Below are 7,957 nucleotides of genomic sequence, written 5' to 3' on the forward strand. Positions count from 1 at the left end.
CTGTAGGCATGTTAAGAAGCAACAGTTAGAACAAGATACGGAACAATGGGCTGGTTTCAAATTGGGAAAGGAGTATGTCAAGGCTGTATATTGTCACCTTGCTTATTTAACTTATATGCAGAGTACATCATGAATAGTGCCGATCTGGATGAAGCACAAGCTGGAATCAAGATTACCAGGAGAAATATCAATAACCTCAAATGCTCAAATGACACCATTCTTATAGAAGAAAGTGAAGAGGAACTAAAAGGCCTTTCGATGAACGTAAAAGAGCAGAATGAAAAAGCTGGCTTAAAACTCAACATTCAAAAAACCAATACAGTATACTAATGCATATGTATGGAATTTAGAAAGATGGTAATGATAACCCTGTATGCGAGACAGCAAAAGAGACACAGATGTATAGAACAGTCTTTTGGACTCTGTGGGAGAGGGAGAGGGTAGGATTATTTGGGAGAATGACATTGAAACATGTATAATATCATATATGAAATGAATCGCCAGTTCAAGCTCGATGCATGATACTGGATGCTTGGGGCTGGTGCACTTAGATGACCCAGAGGGATGGTACGGGGAGGGAGGAGGGATGGGGGTTCAGGATGGGGGACACGTGTATACCTGTGGTGGATTCATGTTAATGTATGGCAAAACCAGTACAATATTGTAAAGTAATTAACCTCCAATTAAAATAAATAAATTTATATTAAAAAAAAATGAAGATCATGGCATCCGGTCCCATCACTTCATGGTAAATAGATAGGGAAACAATGGAAACAGTGACAAACTTAACTTTCTTGGGCTCCAAAATCACTGCAGATGGTGACTGGAGCCATGGAATTAAGAGATGCTTGCTTTTTTGGAGAAAAGCTATGACAAACCTAGACAGCATATTAAAAAGCAAAGACATTACTTTGCTGACAAAGGTCCATCTAGTCAAAGCTATGGTTTTTCCAGTAGTCATGTACGGATGTGAGAGTTGGACCATAAAGAAAGCTGAACACCAAATAATTGATCTTTTTGAACTGTGGTATTGGAGAACACACTTGAGAGTCCCTTGGGCAGAAAGGAGATCAAACCAGTCAGTTCTAAAAGAAATCAACCCTGAATATTCATTGGAATGGCTGATGCTGAAGCTGAAGCTCCAATACTTTGGTCACCTCATGTGAAGAGCCGACTCACTGGAAAAGACCCTGATGCTGGAAAGTATTGAATGCACGAGGAGAAGGGGGAAACAGACTAGATGGTTGCAAGACATCACTGACTCAATGGACACGAGTTTGAGCAATGTCCAGAAGATGGTCAAAGATAGGGAAGCCTGGTGTGCTGCAGTCCATATGATCACAAATAATTTGACAAAACTGAGCAACTGAACAACAGCTATGAATCTATGAAAAAAATTGAAGAAATAAATTCAGCAAAATTCAGAACACAAGCTGGGTATGTAAAATCAATTGTATTTATATATCCAACTGATGAAAATTTCCAAAATTAATTTATTCAAAAATTAGATTCAGGTGGGTGCTTCTCGCTGCAGGCTTAGGGGAGTCGCCATGCCTACAACACAGCAGTCACCGCAGGATGAGCAGGAAAAACTCTTTGATTAAGCCATACAGGCTGTGAAGGTCCAGTCATTCCAGATGAAGAGATGCCTGGACAAAAACAAGCTTATGGATGCTCTGAAACATGCTTCTAATATGCTTGGTGAACTGTGGACTTCCATGTTATCACCAAAAAGCTACTATGAACTTTATATGGCTATTTCTGATGAACTGCACTACTTGGAAGTTTACCTGACAGATGAATTTGCTAAAGGAAGAAAAGTGGCAGATCTCTATGAACTTGTACAGTATGCCGGAAACATTATCCCAAGGCTTTATCTGTTGATCACAGTTGGAGTTGTATACGTCAAGTCATTTCCTCAGTCCAGGAAAGATATTTTGAAAGATTTGGTAGAAATGTGCCGTGGTGTGCAACATCCCTTGAGAGGTCTATTTCTTCGAAATTATCTACTTCAGTGTACCAGAAACATCTTACCTGATGAAGGGGAGCCAACAGATGAAGAAACAACTGGTGATATCAGTGATTCCATGGATTTTGTCCTACTCAACTTTGCAGAAATGAACAAGCTCTGGGTTCGAATGCAGCATCAGGGACATAGCCAAGATAGAGAAAAAAGAGAACAAGAAAGACAAGAACTGAGAATTTTAGTGGGAACAAATTTGGTGCGCCTTAGTCAGTTGGAAGGTCTAAATGTGGAACGTTACAAACAGATTGTTTTGACCAGCATATTGGAGCAAGTGGTGAATTGCAGAGATGCTTTGGCTCAGGAATATCTCATGGAATGCATTATTCAGGTTTTCCCTGATGAATTCCACCTTCAAACTTTGAATCCTTTTCTTTGGGCCTGTGCTGAGTTACACCAAAATGTAAATATGAAAAACATAATCATTGCTTTAATTGATAGATTAGCTTTATTTGCTCACCGTGAAGATGGACCTGGAATCCCAACAGATATTAAACTTTTTGACATATTTTCACAGCAGGTGGCTACAGTAATACAGTCTAGACAAGACATGCTTTCGGAGGATGTTGTATCTTTACAAGTCTCTCTCATTAATCTCACTATGAAGTGTTATCCTGACCATGTGGACTATGTTGATAAAGTTCTAGAAACAACAGTGGAGATATTTAATAAGCTCAACCTTGAACATATTGCTACCAGTAGTGCAGTTTCAAAGGAGCTCACCAGACTTTTGAAGATTCCTGTTGACACTTACAACAATATTTTAACAGTCTTGAAATTAAAACATTTCCACTCACTCTTTGAGTATTTTGACTATGAGTCCAGAAAGAGCATGAGTTGTTACGTGCTTAGTAATGTTCTAGATTATAATACAGAAATTGTCTCTCAAGACCAGGCGGATTCCATAATGAATTTGGTATCTACACTGACTGAGGATTAGCCAGATCAACCTGTAGAAGAACCTGAGCCAGAGGACTTTGCTGATGAGCAGAGCCTTGTGGGCGGATTCATTCATCTTCTACGGTCTGAGGACCCTGATCAACAGTACTTGATTTTAAATACAGCACGAAAATATTTTGGAGCTGGTGGAAATCAACAGATTTGCTCCACACTGCCACCTTTGGTATTTGCAGCTTACCAGCTGGCTTTTCGCTACAAAGAGAATTCTAAAGTGGATGACAAATGGGAAAAGAAATGCTAGAAGATTTTTTCATTTACTCACCAGACTATTAGTGCTTTGATCAAAGCAGAGCTGGCAGAATTACCCTTAAGACTTTTTCTTCAGAGGGCTCTAGCTGCTGGAGAAATTGGTTTTGAAAATCATGAAACAGTAGCATATGAATTTATGTCCCAGGCATTTTCTCTGTATGAAGATGAAATCAGTGATTTCAAAGCACAACTGGCTGCCATCACCTTGATCATTGGTACTTTTGAGAGGATGAAGTGCTTCAGTGAAGAAAACCATGAACCCTTGAGGATTCAGTGTGCTCTTGCTGCATCCAAACTTCTGAAGAAGCCTGATCAGGGCCGAGCTGTGAGCACCTGTGCACATTTCTTTTGGTCTGGCAGAAACACAGACAAAAATGGAGAGGAGCTGCATGGAGGCAAAAGGGTAATGGAATGCCTAAAGAAAGCTCTGAAAATAGCAAATCAGTGCATGGACCCCTCTCTATAAAAAGTGCAACTTTTTATAGAAATCCTGAACAGATGTATATATTTTTATGAAAAGGAAAATGATGTGGTCACTATTCAGGTTTTGAATCAGCTTATCCAAAAGATTCGAGAAGACCTCCCAAATCTTGAATCCAGTGAAGAAACAGAGCAGATTAACAAACATTTTCATAACACAATGGAGCACTTGTGCTTAAGGCGGGAAACACCAGAATCTGAAGGGCCAATTTATGAGGGTCTCATCCTTTAAAAAGGAGTCAGGCTCCCATCCTCCTTTCCATGCACATCCAGTAAGGGTTTTATTATACTAGGCTTTCCTTCCACAGATTGTGCCTTTCAGAAATGCTGAGGTAAGTTTCCCGTTTCTTACCTGTGGTGTGTTTTACCCAGCACCTCCGGACACTCACCTTCAAGACCTTAATAAAATTATTCACTTCATAAGTGTTCAGGTCTGTCTGCTCATTCTAAGTAGCATGATTGATCTGCTATTTAAAATTCCTGTGATCTGTTTAAAACAAACAAACAAAAAAAAGCCAAAAAATCCCCACTTATCTCTGTTACTAATGAAGCGCCCCTTCCGTTCTTTCTGTTCTGTTTCACTGTTGAGTGTATAATTTCCTTCATTCCTTGGAAGTACTAACCTGTAAGTATCTTTGTTCTGAAATTAATTTAGAGGAAAGAAATACTGTATGTGAAATTCAGCTTGGGCTTCTTCCAAATTGCAAGATCAGGCCATGTGTAATATTTTCCCTAAAATTAGAGAATATTGATGCATGTTTGAGGATTTTAAAGCACCATGGTCTAAACCAGAAGCTATATTTTGCATATTTGGACTCAGCCATCCATTAAGAACTTATGTTGTCTTCTGGACATATTTATCAAAATAATTTTGTTCTAAATAGTATAAAATAGAAAATTTGTGATCTATATAATTTATGTATAACCTTCATTGTTGTAAATTTAGGGGGAAATGCATCATACAGTTATGATTTTTTTTTTCACCAGTGAAACAATAAAGTTGCTATTAACAAAAAAAATTAGATTCAAAAATTCAAAATTCGATTTCAAAAATTTGGTTTATAATAGCATCAATAATGATAAAATATTTAGGAATAAATTGAACAAAAGAAGTGTAGTATGTATACTCAGAGAACTTCAAAAAGTTGTCATAGAAATGGACAAAGTACAAAACAAATGGAAAGAAATCCCATGTTCATGGATTAGAAGATTTAATATTTAGGTCACAATTCTCCCAAATCTACTCCAAATTCAATGTTATTCCCATCAAAATTTCAATCTGATTATTTTAAGAGAATGACAAGTAGTTCCCAATAATCACATGAGCACTCAAGGGACCTATAATAGCCTAAACATTCTTGAAACTGAATACTATTGGAAGACTCAAACATCTGGATTCCAGAATTTATTACAAAACTATCATAATAATGACACTGTGGTACTGATATAAGAATGAACATGTAGGTCAATAGGATAGAATTGAGAGATCAGAAATAAACCCTATGATTTCTGGTCAACTGATATTTCTCTAAGGTGCCAAAATCATTCAATGGGTAAAGAATAGTTTTTTCAATAAATAGTGCTGGAAAAACTGTACATCCACATGAAAAATAATGGATTTTGAACGCTTCCTCATAACATGACCAAAAAATAACTCAAAATGTATCAGAGACCTAAATGTGAGAACTAAACCAATTATACTCTTAGAAGAAAATAGAGGAATGGATCTGCATGATCTTAGGTTAGGTAAAACTTCTTAGAGATGATGCAAAAGCACAGCCAGGAATATAAAAAAATAGATAAATTGAATTTTATCAAAATGTATATCCTTTTGCTTCAAAGGACAGCATTCAAGAAGTGAAAAAAGTCCAAAGAATGTAAAAAATTTTTTTTCTAACAGTATATGTATTAAGCACTGTGCAGCTGGAATATATAGAAAAACTCTTAAAACAACACAAAAAGACAAATAACATGATTTTAAAATTGGCAAAGAATCTGAAGAGGCATTTTCTCCAAAGAAGATATGCAAATGTCCCATTCATGAGCAGATATTCAACATCATTAATGGTCAAGGAAAAACATCAAAACCACTACTCCACACCTATTAGGATGGCTAATCATCAAAAGATACATCAAGGTTGTTGAGAATATGGGGATTGGAACCATCATATACTACAGATTAGAATGCAAACTCATGCATTCACTTTGGAAAACATCTGGCAGTGGTTCAAATAGTTAAACATAAAGTTAGTACATGCCCTAGAAATTTCACACCTAGGTATGTATTAATAGTAAAAAAAAAATTGAAAACATGACCACAAAAATAAATTCATACAGAAATGATCTTAGCAGCATTATTTGTAACACAGAAAGTGGAAAAAGCCCCAAAAGCCATCAACTGATGAATGGTTAAACAAAACATGGTACATCTTTCCAATGTAATATTATTTAACCTTAAAAAAGAATGTATTAATAGGATATTGATGTATGCTAAAACACTGATGAAGCTTGAAAACACTATGTTAATTGAAAGAAGTCAGTAACAAAGCACTACTTATTGCTTGATTCAACATATATGAAATGTCCAAAATATGCATATGCCTAAAGATGGAAGTTAGATTAGTGCAGAAATTCTATTAGTTGTTTACTAGGTTATGAGGGTGGGTGGTAGAGGGTAATGAGGAGTGTTTACTAAGTTTCTTTGGGGGTGACAAAACTGCTCAAAATTCAGATTATGTCATTATATGAACAATATTGTTAATATACTAAAAATGTAAATTATACACTTTAAATTGGTGAATTGTATGGTATGTGAGTTATATCTCAATAAAACTTATTAAGTAAAAGGAAAGACTTTATTTGTGACAATGCCTATAACTATAATCTAATGGGACATTAAAATTGTTGCTTGAAAATCAACTTGCGTGATACCCAATGAGTACGAACTAGTCAAATTTTGATAACAATGTTGGTTTCTTTTTAAACTGAAAGGCAACATTAAATATGACCCAAATTTGGCAAATAGCCATGGGGTGACCAGCTGGCTCTGAGGGAATGCCTAATCAGTGCCCTGAGTCTAGAACATTCCCCTATATGGAAGCTGGGTGCCAGCTGTAGCTTGGCCCCAGATTTTTCTTCCTTATTAGAATAAGCCTTTCCTCCTGTTACAAGTATTCAGTGAACTTCCTTGAATTTCTTTTTTTTTTTTTTTTTGGTGGGGGGTAACTTTTTATTTTATTTTAACTTTACAATATTGTATTGGTTTTGCCATATATCAACATGAATCTGCCACAGGTATACATGTGTTCCCCATCTTGAACCCTCCTCCCTCCTCCCTCCCCGTACAATCCCTCATTTCTTAAGCATGTGTGGCATGTGGTACTTGGCCAGCCCTATCAGTATATCAGGCACCCAGGGAAGGAGACAGGGTAATCATCTGTAGCCCAAAAAGAGTGTATGAAGTCCATCTTTCTGTGTTGGCTATGAGGAGGTATCTGCTGACCATGGGAGATCAGCACACACTACAAACACTTATATCACTTTGTATCTTTTTTATGTGCATAAAACCTTATGTGCCAAGTCTTCCTTGGCTACTCTGAACCTGTAGAAAATGCCAAGGCTGTGGGCTCCTATTTCTGATGGTTGGCATCATTATGATCTCTGCCATCCTCCATGCAATGGGAATCATCACCTGGAATCGGTAGTTGAACCTTTCTGCTTGATACCCAGCAAATGTGCTCTTCTGCATGTATCCCAGAGAAATAAAAAGGCACACACAAACTGTACATGATAATTAAAAACTTTCTTATTTGTTTTAGCCAAAAACTGGAAACAAAAAAATGCCCCACAATAAGTGAATTTTTAAACCAACTATGGACATTCTTATAACATGCAGGCTAGCAATACAAAGAAATAAAATCTTGATACACACAATTTTGATGAATCTCAAGGATCTTACAATGATTTTTTTTTTTAATTTCAGACCCCTGGTGGCTCCATGCCTTTCCCCACTCTCCTCACTGCAACAGTGCATTCTGACTGACCCTTACAGTGAATTTTTAAAAAGCCAAATTCAGTAGGTTAGTAGGTTCTGGCAAGTAGGTTCTGCTTGTTTGTTTTGTTTTGTTTTTTTTTTTTTTGATTTTATTTTTTTGTTGTTAATTTTATTTTATTTAACTTTACAATATTGTATTGGTTTTGCCATATATCAAAATAAATCTGCCACAAGTATACATGTGTTCCCCA

The 7,957-nt window shown here is 36.6% G+C and overlaps 1 pseudogene across 1 annotated transcript; it reads left to right on the forward strand.

Annotated features, from left to right (window-relative positions):
- Nucleotides 1-1,519: 1,519 nt before the first annotated feature.
- Nucleotides 1,520-4,037, forward strand: LOC113887416 (annotated as a pseudogene). The gene has a single exon (XR_003509731.1). The product of XR_003509731.1 is annotated as a vacuolar protein sorting-associated protein 35 pseudogene (transcript).
- The last annotated feature ends 3,920 nt before the right edge of the window (nt 4,038-7,957 follow it).

Source organism: Bos indicus x Bos taurus, chromosome X (genome assembly GCF_003369695.1).
Source record: "Bos indicus x Bos taurus breed Angus x Brahman F1 hybrid chromosome X, Bos_hybrid_MaternalHap_v2.0, whole genome shotgun sequence".
Classification (NCBI taxonomy): Eukaryota; Metazoa; Chordata; class Mammalia; order Artiodactyla; family Bovidae; genus Bos; species Bos indicus x Bos taurus.